Source organism: Cavia porcellus, unplaced genomic scaffold, assembly GCF_034190915.1.
Source record: "Cavia porcellus strain 051 isolate PalLab524CR breed Dunkin Hartley unplaced genomic scaffold, mCavPor4.1 scaffold_7, whole genome shotgun sequence".
Classification (NCBI taxonomy): domain Eukaryota; kingdom Metazoa; phylum Chordata; class Mammalia; order Rodentia; family Caviidae; genus Cavia; species Cavia porcellus.
In genome coordinates, this window is record NW_026947490.1 from 51901969 (window position 1) to 51926828 (window position 24860).

General features: G+C 40.1%; 1 long non-coding RNA gene across 1 annotated transcript; it reads left to right on the forward strand.

Annotated features, from left to right (window-relative positions):
* Window positions 1-15895: 15895 nt before the first annotated feature.
* Window positions 15896-21294, forward strand: LOC134476728 (uncharacterized). Its single transcript, XR_010048533.1, has 4 exons — window positions 15896-16034; window positions 16389-16531; window positions 17403-17493; window positions 21088-21294. It is a non-coding gene; the product is annotated as an uncharacterized LOC134476728 (long non-coding RNA).
* Window positions 21295-24860: the final 3566 nt, after the last annotated feature.

A 24860-nucleotide genomic window follows, 5' to 3' on the forward strand; every position in this document is an offset into this window, starting at 1 on the left:
ATTTTCTCTCTCTTGACTCAACTGATGAGGAGGTGGGGTGTTGGACAAGGTGAACTGTACACTGTTCCTGACTCTGCGCATCTATGTAATATTTAATGCTGTTGCTAGGAAAAATAGTTCCCTTGCAAACAGTAGCGCAGCCCATCAAGTTCACTGAGTATTGGCAGAAGGCAGAGTATGAAGCCTCCACACTTGTTTGGTTACCCCAGTGATATGTACTCAGAGACAGAGCTGGTTATAATAAGCTCTCCAGAGCCTCAGGAACAGGAGGTTAAGGAAAGGATTTGACCTGCAGTGGTCAAGAGGTCCAGGTTATGCGTTAACCCTAAAAAGAAAGGTTCTAAGCCACAGCTCATCCCATTGGAAAGAAACAGAAGAGAAAGATATGTTGAGATGAATTTGATTTATGACCCCACTATAGGACATTGAGACATTATTTACGATCGATATATGTGCCTGCTGGCATCCCACTGGAGCCATTCCTGCTTCACACGGTACAGGCTGGTCAGCCCAGCCCAGCAGACACACTATCTGTGTCCTGTAGGTGCAAGCAATAAACCCGCATGTAGTCATCTATCTCCCTGAAAGTGGTGCTGGTTACTCCAGCCCTTGGGGAGTTGACCCAGAGAGAGGGGTTGGCAGTGAGAAGGCAGAAATGAGACGAATTGTAACACACTTCCCTCCATAATTCTCATTTGAAATTTCTTACAGCAGCATCCTTCTATAATTCACTTTCTTTAAGGAATCATAGAGAATAGCTTTGGGTCATTTGGACACTCACTATAAAACTTCCTCAGTGTTTCTCCCGATGCTCATATGAGTGGAATGCAATAAAGATACATGTTAGTCAATAGCATTTTATACCTTATGCAGTATTATCCATGTCCTATGTACATATGAAATACACATTTCAAAAGAGAAAATATTTTATTTCTATAAAATGTGTAATAGAAGCTTGCTTGTCCTTGAGGAGTTTTATCTTCATAAGGACAGGAATAATTCTTTGCCTAGAAATTTACAGTCTACTCATACTTAATCTTTCTCATGCAGCTCAGTGAATATGACCTAAACCACTTAGTTGTGTGGAGCATCCTTCCCAGTGCTTCAGTATCATTGTGCATACATTCCCTTTCTCTCAAAAAAAGGTGTATAAGTGTATGTGTGTAAAACACTACTATACCCAGAAGCCCTTTACCTTAGTGTTACTTCTCTTGTAAAAGTCTGCTCAAATGTTAGGGTTTTTTTTATTCCTGAAATCCTAGACCCGGTCAGATTGCCCTAACAAGTGTTACAAGCACCCTATATTTCTACTAGCATAATCTTTCTCACATATGGCTAGAATGAATTGTGGGCTGCCTTATTTTGTTGGCTACACACAGGTCTTAGAAGCAGAGTGCCATGTTTAGTCCCACCAGTCAAGACTTGCCATGTGTGTCTTTCAGTATGCATATAAATCTTCCCATAGCCATCTGTCTTCCAGAGAATGTTCTTGGGTCCTCACGTTCTCAGAGGATGACCCAGATAGCTGGCTTTATGACCAGGCAGTTGCTAGAAAGAAAATGACGTGTATTTTCAGGAGATTGAAAAGTCTCATACAAGTAGGAGGTGTTCAGTAAATATTTATTAAACAATCAATGAATGAATAGAAGTAAGGGCCATAAAGTATTTCTCAGGGAAAGAGTTCTAAATGCAATAATTCTAAACAAATGAAAAGTGACAAATCCAACCTGATTTCCTACTATTGAATTAGCATGGTCCCATGTTAAGAGAAGGGGTGTCAATTATTCTTTGTGATGCAAATAGTCTTACCTCAGTGGACATTCATCCTTTTTCTATTTCACTCCCTTTTGCTCATAAAGGAGACCAGTCCGTTCCTGGGTATATATCGCCAGGTGAATGTTCCATCTCAACCGCCTATCATTGTGTAGGGTGTGCAATAATAGGAAAAAAAGTAAAAGATGTGTCTACATTTTATCAACAGCAAAGGCTGCATGGCTTTTTCTTTAAAAGACTTAAACTAAAATAAAGAGCAAGACAATGTTTCATTACAGCGGCAAATGAAAGCAGTTAGCTGTTCTCCAATTGGTTGAGGTAAACTTTATAAGGTGCCCAGAGTCCAGACTCAAGAATTGATGCCCACTGTCTATAAATTATCTCTTTTAGAGATGCCATTGAATGCAGATTTACTTAATACATGTTAATCATGGACTATGGCCAAAGTGTGTATTTTTGTCTTAATCCTGTCCTCTGCTCTAACAGCAAATTAGGAAGAGGAAGGAGGACCTGATTTCTGTCTCCAGAAACTACTAGGTCTTTTTAAAGAAAGTATGGAAACAGCAAGTGTTTGTGGCTTTATTCATGAGGAGCAGACAGAAGTCACTGCCCCACAGATCAGTCTCCATGCGGTGGCTGTTAAATTGTCTATGAAGCCTGAACCCTCCTCCATCTCCGCACCCTGCCAGCCTGGATTGTTCCCTCCCCACTGATGAGACTGCTGTGTGTTGTTTCTCAGCTTTCCCACTTTCAATGTGTTATTCATTGCACAAATATTTATTGAGATTCCACTGTGTCCTGGATACTGGGAATTCCACGGGGAACAAAGTAAACATCACTGTGGCCTTCGAAAAATTTACAATCTAGTGAATGGCAGGCACAGATCATAAAATAATATTGCAGATAATAAATGCAGAATTACAGATTGAGATGAACACCAGGGAGAAAGAGGTATAATGTGTTAGGGGAGATTGTAATAAGAAAACATTTTAAACTAAAGAATAAAACAACTCTTCTCTAAGGAACTAAGAGCCTGGAGGATGAATGGATTTAACAAGTGAAGGACAAGAACCAATATCCTCCAAGCTAAAGGAAAAACCTCCGGGAAAGTCCAAAAGTGGCAAAGTGCTCAATGCCTTTGAAGACACGGAAGAAATCCCACAGATAAGAGGTACTGGGAACATGTACAAGGAAAGTTTGAGTAAGTGGCAGAGTTCTAATCACGTAAAACTTGCAGGCCATGCTGAATACAGAGGTTTTCTCTCCTAAAAGTTTTAAGCAGTGGATCAAAGTGATTGAAAATGCACCTTGACTGGCTAAGGTAGATTAGGAAAAAGGTAAGAATGGATACAAGAAGTTTGTATCAATCAGGGTTTTACTAAAGAAACAGATATAACACAAGATATGTAAATGTGTAAAAAATGACAAGATTGGCTTACAATGGTCAGCCACAGAGTCAGATGAGGAAGTGTGCAGAGGGTGTCTACATGCTGGAGACTGAAGAGTTCAGTTCAAGGTCTGGCGCTCACCGCAATGTTCCATGCAAGTTGTATCAGGAGGCTGATGGGTCTTCGTCAGAAGGCAAAGAGTCTATGCCAGAAGAATCCAAAGCAAAAACGGAAACGTCTGCACTGGAAGCCTGGTGATGACGTCCAAGCTGAAGGTCCTCTGAAGCTCCTCTGAAGAACAGCTCATCTGCCCTTATTCACTTTCCTTTTATACTGTCTAGGCAACAAATCACTCTAGGGTGGGTCCTCTACACCCTATCGTGTAGAATTGCTGAGTTGATTTAGTTAAGCTTCTAAACTTCTCAAGTTGACACAATCAATCAACCACTGCAGAGTTCAACCCAGATGCTGCTGCTGCAGGTCAGGTTACATGCAGCCTATGACTAGTCTCAGGGTGGTGGCCACAGAGGCAGGAAGAATAGATTGACAGATGTGTTTGCAGGCGGGACTGACCAGAATTTTTAATGGTCTTTTTCCACTAGCTACAAGAATTGCGGGCCCAATGCAAGGAACACATCCCAGTATTCAAAGTGACTTTGCCTCACAGTGAAGCACCTATTAAGACTGTAAACTAAGCATCCAACTTTGCTGCAGTGTGATTATTTTGGTCCTACGGACAAGGCTTTAATAACAGTTGCACTCTTTCTATAGACTCAGTGGTAAATCTGGTACTGAACCAGATTTTCTTCTTCCTACTCAGCTCTGTGGGAGAAGTATCTTCCCCCATAAACAACATGGAGAAAGAACCTGACAAATATTAACAAAGTTGGGAGTGCAGAGACATAAAGCAAGACAGTAGGAGTCCTTGCAACAAGGATTTTGTGGTCAGATTCTAACTAATTTGTGGAGCTTTTCTTCCTAAACAGAGGGAATTAGCCAAGATGTTGAACTTAGTGTCTGTTCCATGTAGATACCATGTCCATTTCAGAATGTTTTCTATGGATTTCTCCCACGTCATCTATTAATTACCTAATTACATTGTCTAATTATGGGATTCTTCGTGTATTTGTACTGATTATGTAATTGGGTGCAATTATACTAATTAGGTTAATGATACAGGATAACAGACTACAAATTGCTTGAAAAGGACACTAGAAAGCCTGGTAGGCCAAAAGCTCTTTGGAGATAGGTCAGGATCTGTTGATTAGGAGCTCAGATGTTTCTTCTCCCTGGCCCTCATCCTGACCTTCTGGCTCTGTTCAAGAGAATACTAGGGAGACATTAGCAAAAGTTTGTCACCTGAGATCAAGGGAACTCAGCCATGAGGAGATGCAGTTTGTGGGTGACCATCAGACTGTCCCCTTGTGGCATTGCTTCATATTGACAAAGAGACTTTACGGGTATGAGATGGGGAGATGAACCTTTATTTTTGGGCAGGTCCATTCTAGAAACACGAACTTTTCAAAGCAGAGGAACCTTGCAATTGCATCAAAGAGATGTGGCAATCCATGTCCAAAAGTAATTATGAAAATGGTGGCGTGAGGAGGATTCAACACCCTTTTGCTGCTCCTAAGGAACAGGTCCCTCATGCAAAGGTTTAAGAAAGAAGTCCCTGGGCCCAAAAAACTTCCCCTGTAGATGGCCAGCCTGGAAACACATTCCCCATTTCTCAAACCACAAAGAATTCAATCCTGCTGCTAGAATGATAGAGAAAGTGGTTTTCCCCTAGAAGCCATGGAAATGAAATCAGCTTGGCCAAGAATGTGAGTTAGTCTGAAGAGAATCCATGTCAGACTTCTAACCTCCGGAGCTATAAGATAATAAATTTGTGCTGTTTATCCCACTGGGTTTGTGGTAAGGCATCAGAACAACAGTGGAAAGTTAACATATTTCTGCATACTTTAATTCTATTTCCTTCCTTCATTCACATCCTTTATGTTACTTATTGTCATGTAATTCTTTCCTCAGGCCTTTTTCTTAACAAACTATGTTTTAAAGGAAAGATGTGATAGCAACCTTATCCCTTAATATGCACATACAGCAGTGTACCTCTCCCTGTGTTATCTGCATTTCCAGTTTAGGTTTAATTGTATAATAAAACAACACTTTAGCCATAAAGGTTGAATGAGAGCTTCATACTTGGGGTGAGATCAATGTCATCACAAATCCCAGTTCAGCTATTTTCTAGTTCTGTGACTATGGTTATTGGAGACATTGCATAATGTAAACCTCAATGTTCCTACAGTAAAGCAGGGATAATAGTATCCATCTCATAAGGTTGTTAAAAGCAGGTAGTAAAATTGCCTGGAACAGCGCCTACCCATAGGTAATGTTCAGTGCAGTTCCTTCCTTCTTCTGAACAGATGTCAAGCCATCAGTGACCATCTTGGAGAAGTAATGAGTATAAGGGAACACACTGATGCCCAAGAAATCACCAGATTCTGAGATAAAACACAATGCCAGGTGATCATGTTACCTTGATCATGTAGGAAAAAGAAAAGAAAAGAAAGAATAATAAGATCATTGTCCAAAAAAAGCTAGATAGGAGAAGCCATTGAAAAGCATTTTCTACTCTACCTTGCTTCAAATTATACAAGGTAAAGGTACAAATAGGGGCACCCAGACTAAGTTTATCTCTTGCTTTTTCTATCCACAGATGTCTGGCCTTAGGAACACAGAGAGAGAAAACAGCTTAGGATTTTCACATGCATCAATAACTCCTGACCATTTTAAAACACTTGACCCTAGACAATCCCTGAGAATATTTTCACTGGATGCTAGTAAAGCATAGAAATTATGCGGAAAGATTATAGGATTATCAAACCCTCATGTAACATCTATTCTGGACAAAACATTGATCTAAGCACTGTTTATATATTAAACCACTTATATATTAAACTATTTATATATTAAACCACAAATAAACCTTTGCAGAAGTTAGTTGCACTATTTTTATTTGTGTTTATGAAGCACAAAGAAATAAGTAATTCTGCCATGGCTATTACCTGATAGGAGCCAAACTGAGATTTATACTTTGTTCTCCCGGTTTAAGAGATGATGTTACTAACACTATGTCATGGCCTGATACTAAAACTTGGAGCCCAGCACCCCCAGGACGAGCTAGCTTCTTATTAGTAGTTTTTGGTTCTGTTTTCCCATTTCATATTAGAGTCGTCAAAGCATTCTTCATAATAAGGCAGTCAGGCCCAGAATCCCAAAGCAAATTTGGTCTATATTAAAGACAGAACAACATTATTGGGAAACTATCTTATTTGTAAAGTCCTAGTTCAGTTCCTTCCTAGCTGCATGGTCTTAGAGAGATTATTTAACTCAATCTTCAGAGGTAAAACATGGAAAAAGTAAAGAGGGATTATGAGTCTCTCATATGCTCACAAAAGCTTTATTTAAGTCTATTAAATAACGTCCCTGGCAATGGAGCTTCTTGGTGTAATGTGTGGGATGTCAAGCAATCCTCCCTCACTCACAAACAAAACATTAGCTTGGGGTTGATTCTCTACGTGAAATTCAGACCTGAGTCATGACCCTGACTCATGTTAAAATTCACAGACTTCTGAATTGGCTACAGATAACGCATTTGTTTGTTGGTGATACCACAGTATGAGTTTATTGATAAACATCATTTCTAGAATGATATTATCTCAAATTTGTGGATAAATAGTAGGGAAGTCTGTCTGTTTTGAAAGGCTGCTCTAAGGAACCTAGGAGATAATGCATGTGAAAACAACAAAACAAATAAACGCTAATTTCAACTGCAACACTCTGTAGCATATCCTGTAGGCCAAGCACATAAAAAGAATTGTTATGGGGCCATGTAAATATCCCCCTAATTCTTTTTCTGAGGAATTAACATAAGAAAAATGGAGGTCAAAATATTAAAATACAGAATGAAAAATACCCTGCGTATCTCTCTCCCTTGTTGAATATACCCTCAATATTTTCACATTAGCAAATTCAATTATTTTCCTCCATTTGATGCACTGTGCTGTCTGCTTCTTAAAGACAAACCCTAGGTCACCTTCCCTTTCTCAGAAGCTTGACACACAATAGGTGTTCACCAGCATCCCTCCAACAAATGGATAAATAAAGGACCAAAGACCAAAGAGAAGTTACTCATAGAAACTCTGTCATTATCTTTACGGCCTTCCCAGTTCCCACACACAGCCTTGTGAGTCTCTTCCCCAGAATCTAGTGTTCTCTCTTCTCATTTCCAGACAAGATGTGCGACCCTCCCCCACACCTGGCTTACATCTGTGTCCCTCTCAGCTCGGAGCTGCCCTGTCCCTCCCCTCTGTGACGGGGCCTTTTGGACAGCAGTCCTGACTTCTTGAGTTGAGACACTGGTGAAATTACTCACTGTTTCATTAGCTACAGCTGCTACCTGGAATTCTGCACATAGCATCGCCCCACAGTTATTGATCTCCCTTTTCAAGACTGAGCAGAACGATTTCACTTTCAACTGACTAATTGTATAGGGAAAGGGCTTTAAAACAGGAAAGAAAAAAATCCATTAAATTCTTGAGACAAAAGCTAGGTTCCTCTGCTAAGTACTACACCCATACAGATGTGCTATTAAAACAGATGTTCATGCTGACAAGCCTAAACTGTTAACAAGATTGCCATGTCCCCAAGGATAGCTTGTTTTGTAAATGACTTTCTATGTTGTTTTTGGTTCTGTTTATTTGAAAGGTGAAGGGAGAGGACCCTGGGTCCCTGTGAGATGAACATTTCTATTTATTTCCTCCATTCTGTAGTGACTGTTGACCCAGAGCTGCAGTATGTGGATATAATGTCCAGAACAGGGGGGCAATTTAAGGCCCTCCCATTGTATTATTATGGACTTAAGCAATTTTAATGGTAAAAAGATCACCTAGACTAAGCTTTTCAGATTATTTTCCTTAGCGTCTCAGAGATCCGAGGAGCTAGTTAAAGGGTTTGAGGGGGCATGCAGTGTATTACCGACCAAATGCTTTACGTTTCCCTCTAAATTTTTATGTTGAAATCTAATCAAGACTGTGATGCTATCTGTATGAAGGTCTTTTAGAGGTGATTGGGACATAAACAGATTCCTCGTGAGTGGGATTAGAGCTTTTCTGGGGAGAAACGAGAGAACTAACTCACTTTCTTTTAGTTCAGTGAGGACACAATGAGAAGTCTTTAGTATGCAATCTAGACGAGGGACCTCATCAGGCCTGACCGTGCTGGTGCCCTGATCTGAGGTCTAATCTCTAGAACTGTGAGAAACAAATTATCGTTGTTTTGAGCCACTCTTTTATAGCATTTTGTTAAATAGACTAAGACACAGGGCATCACAGGTAGTAAGTCTGTGGTCTTCCATTTGTCTCTCACCCACTTTACCAGAGTGATTTACCTATTATATGTGAATTATAAGACTGTGCTTCTTAAAAAAGATGTCTATTGCTGAAAGTATTTTAAACTATAGATCTAAGGATATAGTGGTTGTAAAGTGTTGACTCAACAGTTTGTAGGTAGGGTCTATGTCCCAGCTCCGCCATTAATGGGCTGTGTGACTATGTCAGACCCTCTGCCTACGTCCCTGGTTAGATCCTATCTCACCTTCACAGGGACACTGCTCCTCCCATTTCTTTTCTCTGTTTAGCTTCAATTTCCTTCTTAACAAAATCATCCCATCAACATATAAACACCTTTTTGAAAAGAAAAGGCAGGTATTCTTTGATCAGATTCTTGCCTCCTTCCATTAACCCTCCTCACTTTTCCCCCTTGCTACAAAGCTCTTCAAAAGAATTATCCATCATTCTCTATTTCCTCGTGCCCCCAACCTCTAGAATCTGCTCCAAAGAAACTGTTCTCATAAAGGTCACTGTATGAGTCAAGATGGTCCAGAGAAAGTAAATTCACGGTGGACCATTCTTTGATCTATGTTTCAGCCTAAAAACCAAATGATTAGGATCCTCTCTCCTCCCCTGAACTGCAACATTAAAGGCAGAATCTTTGCTTAGTGAGCTCAGATGGCTAAGTGCAGTCTCACCCAATTTTCTGTCCCTACTCCTGCACCTCACGTCCTCAGTCTCTGTTCCAAAATTTCTGTTTGTGTAAATTAGAAAAGTCAAGTAGTTCTTTATTAAATGTTGCAAACCTCTTCATGAGTCACAATTTGCATTTCACCTTGGAGGCCTGCTGGGACTCGGGTTTAATTGCACAAAGAATGATCAAAAAACATAGTGTGTGTGCTTACTTTTAAAAAAATGTTACAGTAAAAGACACATTAATCCCTCTTAAAATATTCCCCATCATATCATTATTACTAATTTCTGAAGCAATTCTGAAAGTCCTTTTCTGAGTCTACACCAAATGTGAACAGTATTACCAAATACCATTCAATGGAAAGACACTCTTGAAAAACTATTACTGTGTCTTCGTTCATCTTTTCCACCAGATCTTACACTGTACAGTTCCTGGCTTTTCTACAAAGTCAAAATGACCATCAAAGGGAAGCATTTTAAATTGATTCAGAAAACATCAAGAGAGCCAGATTGTGCAACTTAGGACAATCATGAAAGAGGACTTCTAGAGTTGTTTCAGAAAGTGACAAGAACAATAAGATAAGTCTGCTCACAGTGAGAGGAGTATTTCAAGCTGGATCAATGGCAATGTATCAATGTAATAATTTTTATGTGATTTAAGCATTCATCTGTTTCCTGATCACACCTCTTAGGACAGAGAGATAGCAATGGGTTCCAAGAAGAATCAGTTGTTGTCTTGCTTGGCAAGTACCTGAGACAATAGATGTGTCCTCAGGCCAGGAAAGGTCAGTTCCCTCAGAGAGAGGTTTAATGTCACCACAGGCAGAAAGTCTTTGCCACTGATATTAGGGAAGTCTCCTGAAATGGGAAAATACTTATCTGAATGTAAGAGTTCGAAGTCTTCAGTTCCATTAGCGCCGCCTCCTACACGCCCATCTCACCTTACAAGATCCCAGTCTTGCCTAAATCAATGCCCTCATTTTTAGCAGTAGACATCCAGCACAGCTGAAAGTTCACTTCTATTGTTAACTTAGCCAGTTGCATGAGGCAGACTTGGTTTTGATTTCCAGCATTCTCAGTCCTGTGGCTATAGGAGAAAAGATTCTTCTTCAGGTCATACAGAAGTTCTTAGGCTACTTATACAAAGCTGGAGCCAGGAATTTGAATCTCTGAGCTCATCCTTTCCTTTCACCAACTTGCCCAGTGATATAGGAGCAACAAGTCAATAGCATCATATTTCTTGGTTTTTTCATATAGTCGAAATAACTATACACAGAATCACTAAGCCTTTTGACTTTTATAAATGTCTCAATAAAAGTATTCATCACAGATATTCAGTGTTCGTGAATAGTTCATAACAGAGACTGCCTATCAGTTTTCTCCATACTATTAAAGTTGAATAAGTGTTTTTCATAATTTAAGATCTTATCATAATAGAGTCAATTCTAGAAACTTCAAAACAAATTAATAAAACTCATCTTTAAAGTTCTGTTCTTCTAGAACAACCCCTTATACCAAAGTCTAGGGTTCTCCATACAGAACCAGAAGAATACATAAAAACACATGTATACATGCGCATATACAAGAGGAAATTTATTATGGGAACTGGCTCATATGATAGTGGATGCTGAGAAGTCTGGAACTTGGAAGGCAGAGAAGCTGGTAGCAAGCCTCAGTTCAAGTCCAAAAGTTGGAGAACTAGCAAGATGTAATCTCAGTTTAAGATCAAAACCTGAGAGCCCAGGATGTCACTTGTGCAAGTATCTGAGTCCACAACCTAAAGGACATGGAGTTCTGATGTCCAAGGGCAAGAGAAGAAAGGTATCCCAACTCCAGAAGAAAGTGTGACGTCACCTTTCCTCTGCCTGTCTCTTTTATTGAGGTCCTCAGCTGGCTGAATGGTGCCTCCCTCACCGCCCAGTGACTGAGGACGGGTTTTGCTTACTTACTTCACTGATTCAAATGCCAGACTACTCCAGAAACACCTCCCACAGATACCCAGAAATAATTCATTACCAGCCATCTGAGGATCTTAATCCAGTCAAGTTGACACCTAAAATTAACTGTCACAGTTTCCAAGGTTTTACAAGCTCCAATTCCATCAGTCAGTTCCCTGGCACTTGGCATATCTACTTGAATATGTAAATGACTTACACAACTTAATAGGCCAAAACTGAAACTCATGTTGACCCTTCGACACCAATACGCTCCTTCCAAAATTTCCCGCAATACTACTTGGCATCAAAGGATGTAAGCCAAAATAAAATACTTAGAATCACCTTCATCCTATTTCCTACCCACCTCAACTTAATCTACCAGTAAATCTTGTTGGTTTGACCTTCAAATATATAGTTTATACATATCTCACAATCTTTATTTTTAGCCTCTGGTTCAAACTGTGATATCTCTCAGATGAATTATTATAATAATTTCCAAACTACTGTTTCTTGTACCATTGTCCTTTGTGTCTTCCACTGCTCACCTGATCCCAAACTGCTAGGGGCTGTGAATCCCGCAGACATACAGAATCCTTATTATGGATGCATAATCCTCCCTGGCAAAAACTTCAAATTCTCCTTCTTCGGGTCTCCTCCTTGCAAATCCTGAGAATCCTGAGAATCCTACTGAAGTTCCAGTGAGTGTGATCTGCCATTACACAGCCCATTAGCTTGCCTCCAAAGAAGGCTGACTCTCACTCCATAGAGGCAGATGCACATTCAAGATGAGCCAAACAAAGGAATAAATATGTGCCCTCTGGGCCATGAGATCATGGGGAAGATTCGTTCTCAGCTTGGTAAATGCCACAGCTACAAGCGTGACCAGCTCGATCTTTAAGGCAGATCAAATGACTTTCAGGGATGGTTATGTATGACCCCCTGCTGCAGGATTGAGAGGTTTGGCCAAAGACTTCTTTCTCTCTATAGCAATTCTAAAATTTCGCTTTTTTGACTGCCTCCCTTATATTTTCTTCTGCTGTATAGTGTTGCAAAGTCAAATCCATGTTCTCATGGACTCTTCACACAGCCCCATGCGTTTAAGCAGAGGTTTGGAAAGACAAGGTCTCTCAATTAGAGAAGGAAACTTTGAAGTGGCACTGTTTCCTGTATCTTCACAAGTTGCCATCTTCCAGCTCACAGTTTGACTCTTCTCATCTGACGCTGAGTCTTTGTGACATAAAATAAGGCTTCCAAATTCAAGATTCTCGTCATCTGACTTGCTCTCACAACTACCTAAGGTTTTACCACCCAACCGTCAACCTGCTGCACCCAGGCTCACCCTCTGAGGAATCATTTATCATACTTCGTGGATCTTTAAACAATAAGTTGATTATTTGTTAAGTCATGAAGATGTACATGCCTTAGGTGGTATCTGCCAATTTGATAGTGAATACAGTAGTGTAGTTTTGCCAGTTCAGAGTGAGGGTAATGTCTGAGGCTAACACATTTGCTGGCCAGGAAACAAGTCAGCCAGATGTGGTGGGCACATTCATAATATCAATCCTCTGGGAGGCTGAGGCAGGAGGATTGTGAGATGGAGCCCAGCCTTGAAACCTTAATGAGATTCTCTCTCAAAATATAAATAAATAGATAACTAAACACATACATAAATAAAAAGGGCTGAGAATGTAACTCAGTCCAGAGACTTTGGGTTCAACCCTCAGCACTGGGGGAAAAAAAGATGGAGAAGGAGGAAAAGGAGGGAAAAAAAGGGATGAAACCAGGAGCCAAGTTAACTATCCTCACTAAACAATACAATTAAGTCTGGATCTAGGGAGAAAATACAGGCTCAGATCTAAACTCAGTTTCCTCTAAACTCATTCTCAAATTTGCGTTCACCCCGCTTTTGGACATGTATAATGTTTTGCCTATGCATTGCTGCTGCAAATCTTTTAGTGGGACTCGGGTTTGGCCACTCAATCTCCATTTACTGACCTCTAACATGGAAACTTGAAAATCTAGCTTGTAGTCATTAAGTCAGAAAAAGTAATGAAGAAATAAAATTTCTGCAGGAATCTGTATCTACTACAACATAAATTAAAAACAAATCTTCACTTGCACCAATCTCAGAGTGGCTTTTTGAGAATGAAATAATTGAACTTCACAAGTCTCACCTTGAACATGAATCATCCCAGCACATCTCTAAGCAGCTGTCAGTTACTATTATTTCCACAATGTAGAGAAAGAAATCGAAGTATCTTACAGGGGTAGGGTGCCTAACTCACAGCCACATGGCAAATTGTGGGCAAAATTAGAATCAGAATCCCAGCCAACTAATCTGTGATTATGGAATCAATCTGCCAAATGATGCAAGATGTAATTAAATAAACGCCTATGCACATGGCACAGTGCATTTAGTAGGCACTCAATAAATTTCATGGAATGAATGAAAACAAAACACAAAACAAATATGCTATACTACGATCCCAACCACCATGCCATATTGAGGTCCCAAAGAAAGCAGGTTGCAATCAGCTCACACAAGAAATATCTAGAGAGATATGATCTATATCCAATGTCAGCTCTGTTTCCTTTCCTGAGGGCAAAATCAGATCTCCTGTCAATCCAACCAGATCCCTTCTTCCCGGATATTCAACAAAACTTTACAAATGAGCTTTCTTCATGTTAAGGGTTGACCACCTCTCTCGAAACTTCAAGAAAACAGGAAGGAAGAAGTCCTGAGACAACCAGGAAAACAATATTTTTTAACACAGACCATGTCTTTTTTTAATGATTGCTTGGTTTTGTTATGTTTCCATGGTTGTCATCAGTATATGACCATTAGTATTAGTCATAAAAAATTTAAGTTATTTAAGGAACTGATTAATGATAACATTTGCCATGTGAATCTCTCCTGGGGGTCTTTGGTGCTGACACATGCCAGATGCCCATAAATATCCCATGACCATACCATTAGATTTGATGGCCATCCAATGATATTCTTTAAACAAACATTTTAGATATACCCCTTTGGATATTTATCTGGTAGTATAGAAAAGGACCTAAATCTTAGTGTACTCTTGTCACAGGAAAAATGGTCTTTTGCAACTTCTGCCTCAACATGTAGAACTATGGTAAGTTAAGAATGACTAACCAAAAGCAATCCTACCAAAACATGATTTAGTCTGTATTTTAGGTTAGTCGTAACCTAAAATAAAGTTAGGTGTAAGACTCTCTGGAAAACTAAAGAAAGTTGAATGAACTATGGGGAGAAAGCATTCAGCTGATCCTTCCTGGACCAAAAAGCTTTGATCTGTACCTTCTGTGTTCTGAAGGAGATTTTACATGTAACACTTCTCATTAAGCTCAAGTGGGAGCCACATAATAATAACAACAACAACAAAAAAACCCCACTTAATTTAGCTATTAACCAGAAAAGTTTGTATTATTGGGTGTTTTATTAGAAGATTTATGGGACCTTTTTATATCTGGTTTTATGGTTTCATAATCAAACTAATTGCTGTTAATTGATTTAGGATGTGTTGGGATAAACATGAAGCAAGCATCAAGAAGAACCGAAAACAGTGTGGGCAGTCTGAGAATGTTACAGACACGGGAGACTTCTTGCAAAAGAAGAGTCGTGTTTCCAGTGTTTTTTGCTTTTCTCGGGTCTTGTTTAGTGAGATTAATTTAATAGGGGTTTAACATCACTTAAGGAAAGGCATCAGAATTTCAGAAACATATCATGTCTAGCACTGTCTCTGCTGGGTCAGCGTTGCAAACCTGTCCTTCAGGAGAATAGCAGTAAAGTAAAAGCCTGGGAGCCCTGCAAAAGCAGCAAACCTGAGCACACGTGGCATGAGTCCATGTAGCGAGCACCTATTTTTAATCAGGCAGCTAGGATCTGAGGGCTCTGGGATTCAGATTCTATTTGTAGAAATTTACTGCATCAAAGTGAAAGGAGGCTTTTCTGCCCTGGTCCTGTCCCAGCCCTAAGGTGCTGCTGGCTTGTTTGGTCCCCACCTTATTAATTCCCTAAGCCTCTACACGGTCATCTTCCCTGACCATGAGACCCTCTGTCCCCAAGCTCAGCTAAGAAGCAGGGGTAGAGTCAAATGGCATCTGTGAAATAATATCTGTAACTTCCCATACCCCTGCAGGAAAAGAAAATATAAGGAAGGCAACCAAAAAAGAGAATTTTTTGGAAATGCTATAGAGAAAAGTGAGTCTTTCACCAAACCTCTCACCCCTCCAGCAGGGGGTCATACATAACCATCCCTGAAAGTCATTTGATCTGCCTTAAAAATTGAGCTGGTCACGCTTGTAGCTGTGGCATTTACCAAGCTGAAAACCAAGCTTCTCCATAATCTCAGGGCCCAGAGGGGACATATTTATTCCTTTGTTTGGCTCATCCTGAAAGTGCATCTGCCTCTACGGAGTGAGGTTCAGCCCTCTTTGGAGGCGAGCTAATGGGCTGTGTGGCAGCAGAGCACACTCACTGGGGCCTCGCCGGGGCGCCGAGGCATCAAAGCTGTGCCTACTCACAGGAGAAATAATGGTTGAGACCCTGACCTACTGGGAAAGCTTCCAGCAAAGCTAATGGCATCAGATCCTCGCCCTTGCCCTGCTGTTTCAATTGCAGTTGCTTTCTCTTGGCAGATTCAACAACTGTGTCTTGTGAAAAACAGCTCCCTGTCCCACTTAGCAGGGATGTCATCCCTATCACTCAGGACTGCAAAGTCAGGCTGCACTGAAACAACCTAAGGAAGAATTCAGACCCCTGTTGTCCAAACACACGCAGACAGCACACACAAGTAGAAGATCCTACATCTGCTTGTTTTCCGTGGACAAAGGTCAGTGCATTGCTGGTCCTTGTTTTTCTATTTGTAGACTGAGGAAAATGCCTATAAAGTCCAGAGGAGAGGACCGCTGTAAATACGGAGCATTTTTATTACGGCATCACGACAGACAGTTATTGTCACCCCTTTTCTTCAGTACCTGAAGCCCCCACACAGAATAAGGCTATTTGCTAGATTGGATGCCACTTTGGGTGACAGGTCAGGGAAAGAAGCTGGATTTCATGCAGACTGACAGGTCCTTTAAATTTGGTTTCTAATTTTATGTATTTATTTCTTTTAAAGAAAAGAGGGAGAGAGGGAATAGTCCAAGCCATGAAATCATTAAAACCAATTCCCTTTCTCTCCCAGCCCTCCCTTTCCCTGAGTATGTGTGTGAAACAATCTTTGCAGCTACAGAGCGGCCCGATGGTATTGATCCAGATGTGGAAATTGGTATTGACTGCTGTTGCTGCCCCGTGCACTTCTCCGGCTTTTAAAGACACAGCGTAGAGGTGATTTCACTTTGCACAAGACATAGTTCTGGAGACATATGCTGAAGCACACTAAATACTACAAATTAAACACTGGGTGTCATAGCTGCTCCCCAGTTTAAAACAAGGAGGAGCCCCTAAGAATCCAAACACATGACCGTAGAAAGGAGAGCAAGACACTCCTATCCAAAAAAAAAAAAAAAAAAAGAAGAAGAAATTATTTTTTCTCTTTGATTTTTATCCTGACCACTAGTAAATGTCTAAGCACAGTTCTGGTGTTGCTAAAATCCTTAGGGGACCAGAAAGTTAAATGGGAAGTGTAGTTTTCTAGCCAGAGATGCTATATTAGTTTTCTAAGGCTGCCCTAAAAGACTATTACAAACCAGCCAGGCATGGTGGAGGTGCAGGCCTGTAACCCCAGAACTCGGGGAAGCTGAGGCAAGAAAATCAGAAGTTAAGTCCCACAGAAGGCAAGGGACTTAAGGACTCTGTCAATTTTTTTAAAAATGTTAGGGGCAGAGAGGTGGTGGTGTAGCTCAGTGTGAAGGCTCTGAGTTGGATTCCTAATGCTAAAAAAATATCTATTATACATTGAGTGGGTATTGAAACTTCACAAGTTCAGTTTATAGCTCTGTAAGTCTGAAGTCTAGCATAAATCTCATTGGATAAAATAAAGGTTACAGCAGCTTTTATTTGTGTCTAAGGAGTTAAAGGGAGAATTGTTCCCTGTTCATTCAGGTTGTTAGCATTATTCCGTTCCGTGCCCTGTAGTGCGATATTCTGACTTTGGGGCACCACTCACGCTTCTCGGTTTGTAGCCTTTCTCCAGTTTCAAAGCCAGCATGTGGCATGTCTCTGACCTGCTCTTTTTCCTTCCTCTTCCATTTTTAAGGACTCATACGACCACTTTGGTCAGAAAAATTCAGGATCCCCTGTTACCAAGGTCCTGCAATTTAATCAAGCCTGAGATGCCTCTTTTTGCTGTAAGGTAACATTCACAGGCTTTGGGAGTTAGAAAGTAGTCATGTCTTGGGGAAGCCATTATCCTGTGGACTACAGATACAGTGGTTCCATGTCCTCTTCAACTCTGTTCCCAGAGAGTCTAGCATAATTTACAGAAGAAAAAGCTAACAATGATCCACACTGTAGTGTAATTCCTACAATGTGTGTGAGCATCTCCACACTGGGTACTCATTCACACAGTGAACACACTCTCCACACACTCCTAACAGCAAACCTTAGCATCTTCAAAGCTAAATTATTAAAAGATAGTTACTGTATGTACTAGCTGGGATGCTACCAGGCCTTCAGGGACATACAATGTACGTGACATAGTCTGAGTTCTCCAGAGGCTCACAGTTTAAAGGAGAAATAACCATGGGGCAAGTAATTACAATATATTGTGAGGTCATGCAGCCATTGTAGCCTGGACTTATAAAACACCCAGAGACTCAGACACAAGCAGTGCTGGAGGGGGTAACTCCCTCCCTCAGAGGACAGCTCCTTCAGTCCTGATTTACAGATGTCTAAAGTAGTATTAGAGACTATGTAACATGCTGGCTGGTCTCATGGTGCCAGATGGAAGTAAGGTGCTGGGTGTCAAGTACCCCAATTACAGTCCCCTTTGCACTATGAATTCTTTTCCCTTTATAGATACTGGCTCCCTGAGGCAGAGGGTTTTCTTTTACTTGGCTGTATTTACCTGTTCATTTCTGAAATACTCCTGTCTGTGTTCTTGTGGGGCCCATTCATCTCTAACTGGTGCTGTTCTGTAATTCCAGTCCAGGGCAAGTCGGTTTCCTGGCTGTTTCTGATGGCAGACAAACTCATCCTCTGCTTTTAGCCCATTTCAGGGTGAGGGATCCCTGGCTGAGAGTCTTCTGTCAGTCTGAATGGCTAATTGAGACCTCCTTGTGCTGAGCTGGTTGTAGATGGCCATGAATACAATCCTGTTAGACAAGCAGAGAAGGCTAGGCATCATGAATATTTAATCAGGTATAAGTAAATATTAATGAAACAATTGTATCTTTAAACGGTTAAATTACTTTCCATGCTCCAGTCCATTTTTATCTCACCATGGCACATACATAGAGAAATGCACACACACAAATTACACATTTTTCATCTGTGCTAGTAATTTCCAATTTGATCTTCTTAATGTGAGAATTGCCATTATGCTAAATCTAAACCTTCCTGAATTCATTCCTGAAGTTAAAAGAGTGATTCTGCTTTAAAATGTATAGTTCACAACTTTCTGGAATTCCAGTGACACGCCTGAGTCTTGTCTACTCTGATTTCATGGCACAAAGCCACACATGCCATCGGGAGCGAGAAACCTTAACTCGAGCTCATGTATGGTAATTGCTTTATTCTGCATGAACTCATTCCTAATTCCCCCCAAAACAAGAGAGAAGCTTAATCTTGCAATATTAATGACTATTATTTACTACTCTGATATTACCTGGTAAACTGCCTAGGATGTCTCTGGGTATATCTTTCTTTTACCATAGAAAGTATAATCTAAAACTATGATCACTGTGTGCCAACAAACCCCCTCTACACCCTCCCCCTCACTTGGAACACACTAATCCATCACTCTTGTCACTTTCTGAAGCAATTCTGGAAGTTTTCATTCATGACTTTTGTAGTTGTGTTGTGGCAACTGCCTCAATGTCTTGAATCCAATCAAAATGTTTACCTTTCGTGACCTTTTTGACTTTGAAGAGGAGCCAGAAGTCACATGGCCCCAGCCTGAGTGAAAAAGGTACCTGAGGACACCTCATAGTGTTTCTATGAGTTTCCCCTTCTACTGGATGGCACGTTATCACTATATTTTTTATCCTATCTCTTAGAGATACTCATGAAAGAGGACTTGCAGAACTACTTCAGAAAGTGGCAAGAATGACTGCATAAGTGTGTTGGATGCAAGACAGAATATTTGCATGGGATTAGTGGCAATAAATCCTTTATACTAATATTTTTTACTTAAACACATGTACATCTCGATCATCCCTTATATTCCTTTCAGTAATTTTAAACAAGCTCTCAGTGAGTTTTGTATTCCTGTCTTTCAATACCATCTCTTTCTTTACAATTTCTTTACAATACTACTCTTTCTTTACATTTTTGGAAATTTGTTCAATCCAAATTGTGTCTCTTTAGACTTGTTTTTTGTATTGTTTGCATCCTTTTTCCCACTATATAATTAAGTCTTTCCTCTTTAATATTTTTATTTTGTCTGAACCTTACACTTACATTTTGCTATTTATTTTTTAATCCCTGGATTTCAGACTAGCTTTCCATCCTTTGTTCAATCTCATGTCAAATGATATTATCACCCCTTAATGTCAGAAGTATTTGTCTTTCTGTCTCTGAATCACAGCTTCTCCCTCTCAGTCAATGAGGACCACAGCAGTGTCTTTCTTTGGCTTTCTAAATGCAGTGCTCTTTCACCTAAAACTAATTTCCCAATTTTCTTTTCATAATCAAGTATCTTAATGATCTTCTGACCTTTTTCCAGTTCACTGTCTACAGCTATTTTGCTATTGACCACACCCTATTTTCCAGCTTTGATAGAATAATTGAATTACACAGGTAAAGAACTCTTCCTCACGGAAATTCAATCTATTTTAAAGCCAAAGTTAAATGAATCATTGTATCATCTCCAAAAACAAAGAAATTCTGTAATCACATTTCACAACTCCTCTAAATTTTATCTCAATCCTACCATCAAACCAACATATACCATGTGCATCAGTATACAATACATAGTCTTGCAAAATGTATTATGAGTGGGCAAACTATATAGAGAATATTTAACCTTAAAAAAGAAAATATTACACTAAAAACACAATGCTGCTAGTCCCCTCACAACAGACTTCCATCATGAAGCAGTTCTAATAGACTTCTTTTGCAAGTGATTTTGTTGTGTTTGGTTCTGGGAATCAAACCCAGGGTCTTCTTCATGCAAGGAGAGAACTCTACCCCGGAGCCACAACCCCAGCCCCAGCCAGAGAATGTCTTTATGAGGCAGGGTAAAGCAAACGTAGTGGCTGCTGCTCGTGCCATTCAACATAGAGCAGCTTCTGCACCTATTATGGTGCACCCTCCTCCACCTTGTTCATCAGATCTGTACTGTATAACTGGACTCTTCACCAAAGTTGAAAGGACCATACAACATAAATGTTTCGGATGATTTCAGGAGCCCAAGGCAGTTGTGATAACACAACTAAAGACACTCAAGAAAGATTTCCAGAACTGCTTCAGAAACTGACAAAGAACAGTGGGATATGCACATTGCAAGTAAGGGGAAATTATTTCGAGAGAGATTATTGGCAAGGTGTCTTTTACTGTAATAACTTTTTAATGTAAACATTCACTGTACTTTAGGATTACATTTGGTATGTATAAATCTGTAATAAATTGCTACTCTATTTGAGATATGGTAAACACTGTAGGAAAAGGGGACCTTACAGCCATTTGCATAGGCAAGAAGTGGAGGAAAGGCTGCTACTTTGTTTTTTTAAAATTTTGCATAAAGAACACAACCTCCCTAACTTACTTCTTACCTCTTGCAGCCTTTGCTTTCTCAGATCCCCTGCAGTCCTGATTTTCCAGGTCCTTGCCCAAGCTGAGTCACCATCAACAGCAACTAAAAGGAAATCAAACCACTGATTAGTGCACCGAATATTGCAAGGTCTGAGACATCACTTGAAGATTCTAGGCTCCCTTCTTTTCAGCCTTAAAACTAAAAGAAAAAAAAAATAAAACTCTAAAAGAAGACATAAGCAATGAAGCATGGATTTTTTTAAAAAAAATTTTTTTTAACTTATAGGACACGATTTTCAAACAGGTTTAGATACAAAAACCTCCATATAAACAGGAAAAGTGAGAGTTCTTTGGTGGAGGACAGAGAGCAGGGCACATGGGAAAGCTGCTTCCCCCTGAGCTCCACGTCACCCCCATTGGCTTCTCCAGAGAGTCTTCCACACAAGCCACTGGACCTGGCTCAACCAAGCGCCAGTTTGGGCAACCCGATTGCTGTAAAAACAACTTAGCTTGGAAATCATAACACAGAAACATTCTTTTAGGGTAGCATCTCCGGCAAGTTGTTTCCAGAATGACTCCAGTTTCACTCGTAAATAGTACAGTGTGTCCGAGTCGTTTTATCTGCAGTTCTGACGGACTGGTCATCTCCCAGCAACATCTAACATTCACTTTGTGCCATTTCTCTCTTCTTCTCTTCGGCTCCTTCCCACGAACTTCATTGCTCCACATTAACTCCCAGGCACACACTGTGCCTGTGGCTTTCATACCATAGAACTCTCACTCACAGGACCTTAAAAGGAAATTACATTTGCTTTTAGAAATACAGGAAGAAAACAATTTGATTAAATAAGCTCTGTCCCATCTTTTAATACAATAAAAATTACTTAGTACTTGCAAGAGAATATTAAGAATAATTATCACCTAAAGTATTTATATGATCAATGTGAGTAAAGACAGCATTGTGGCTCTGCTTTGCATGAGCATTTTAACGTCTTCTGCAGCAAGGCGCGTTTAAAGGTATCCATGGTGTCACCCTCCTATGGGATGGGACAATAACAGTGCCTAGGGTTATTTAACCATTTGTTCGTGAATTGAATCAGGAGCCACCAGGCCAAGTAAGGTGATCTAAGTTAATAAAACATAGTCCCTGAGCACAAGGAGCTGCCACTCTGAATGGGGATGCAAGACACATGAATATCCAATTATTGTGAAAATCACAATAGTATACACAATGAACGGAGAAATTCATTTTGTCTTACTGAGGGAAAATAACACCCAAGGAAGCTCCCTAGAGGAGGTGACACTAGAGTCCAGAAAAATAGGTACTATGTCCCCAGCATGTTCACAAGGGGAGCAGAGTATCAAATGGCACAGAATTAAAGGAAAAAGCAAGATTATTGATGAAGGCTTGAAGTCAAAGTGCAGAGTGTACAGCACGATCAGTGAGGAAGTCAAGGTTATAGTTGTGAAGATATATCGTACCTAATTCTATTCTACAACCAATAGGGAAGATTCTTTTTTTTTTTTTTTTTTTAAGACGGGGTTTCATTATGTAGTCCCTGGCCTTGAACTCACTTTGATATGCAGCCTCGCCTTAAACTTATGCCTGTCCTTCTTCCTCAGTCATCCAAGTGCTCGGTTAAGACGTTTCAGATAATTAGATGTGTTTATTCTAGAAATATGTTTGAACTATGAAGAAAAGATGGCAGAAGATAACCCCAGTATGTTAGCTTGGAGGATGGGATAGGTGGTATTACCATCAGAGAATAAGTAATCCAAAAGAGAAAAGTAATTTTTGTAGGCAGCTATGAGGAATGGAGTGAAAGAAAGTATAGAAAAAATAATGAGCTTGTCTTGTAGCCTATCTGGAGTATGGTTAGGCTGAGGTGTGCACAATTCCTTGCTCATTCCTCACTGAGTGTGTCTTTACTTAGCTAAGTAATGCCCAAAGAAAATGGGATCAAGACCTGGAGGGAAAACCAAAGGGAACTCAGAATTTGGCAAGCTGGACCAAGGTACATGAAAGGAGCTACACTACGAGACTGAGGCATCAGCTTCTCTGCATGGAAGCAAGATTAACCGTGGAATCTGTGGTGTGGGCAGGCAGGTCAGTAGCATCAACCGGAGAGAGAATCAAAAGGCAGAGCCTCCCAAGGGACTTGGAGGTAGAATGAGACATATTATGAATTTTATAGGATTATCTTGAGAATTAAATGAAATAAAAAAATTAGGTGCTTGGCATATACTTGCTGAATTAAAAATGACTTAATCTTACCTTTTAAAATACTCACTGTAGACCTAAAGAAAAAATACTTATGGCATGCTGGGATACAGCTCAGTGGCACAGCATCTGCCTGGCAAGTGTGAGGTTATGGGTTCTATTCTCCATACCCCCCCCAAAAAAGAAAACTAATCTTATGGCGTTTTTATTATGTGAGCTTTTGCAATTTCTGTTAAGCACAAACTTATTTTGTATAATTCTCTTCTCTTCAGTGTTGCTCATTAAAGCCCAGATTTGTCACTTGAGGCCACACCCTGAAATGTGCTATGTTGTCATCTCATGTGACAATCCTGGTAGTACCCACCATCTCATCCTCTGAACTGCCAACTTCGTGCTCTCACATTGAGAAGCACCTTCCTCTTGTTCACAGGCATTAGACCCTTCACAGTGCATAATTTAGTGCAAAATTAAACTCTTGTTCTTAAAATTTACTTAATTAAAAGATTATTTAGAATCTTGTCTTTATAAGTCCCTAATATCACTGGAGTATGCCAACATTCTGTCACCTTCAGAATAGAAAGAGAAACATGAAATGGCTCAATGTGATTTGATTTTCACAGAGAAAAGGAAATTCAAAATTTTTTTTTTTTTTTTGTCTTTTTCATTTTTATCGGTACCAGGGATCGAACTCACGACTGTCTGCTTGCAAGGCAGGCGCTTATGTCGCTGAGCTAAATCCCCAGCCCCTGGAAATTCAAAATTAAGTGCAGAAAAAGTGAAATGGTCCTCTGAAAGAATTCTAGTTTTAAAAAAAAGTAAAAAGGAGCTAAGGAAATGAAAACTCATAACCCATTTTAAGATGCACATATGATGCGTGCCTGGAATTCCAGCACTCTAAGAGGCTTTGGCAGGAAGATCACAAGTTCAAACCCAACCTGAAGGACTCAGAGTGACCTTGACTTAAGAAAAAAGTTAAACAGCCTGGTGATATAGCTCACTGCAAATCCCCTAGGTTCAGTTCTCAGTATCTCAAAATAAATAAACAAAACCAACACATTTTATTCCTGAGCAAAGTAGATATTTTGGTGAATTAAAAAAAAAAGGTACTGTCTATGGCATGGCCTAAGGTTCTTTTTCAGAGCTACCATTGACACCATACTAATATATTTGCTTTTGTTTCATTGACTTTAAAGTTTATCCAGAAGAGTACTGTTGCAAGAACTAGTCTGAGTCTAATGAGATACATCATATGAAGAAAAAAAAAAAATGAATTGTTTTCTTCTGTTGAACTTACACACTCACAGAACCCTCCAGTGATGATTTGGAAAGAAGTCTCTCCCCACAGCCAGCAGCTGTCCGGAGACACCAGTTAGGTCTCCTGTAATTCAGTTCAATCCTGAACTATCTACCTGGAGAAAAGGTCAGATCCCACAGGTTACAGTCGCAGTCCCACCTGATTATCTCATGCAGATGCCAACTGGAGATAATCGGTTGTTATCCATGCTTCTGACAGATCGCTCACAAATCCAGGCTCCCACTGCCTCTCCTTGGGTTGGACTAATTTGCTGGCATATTTCACAG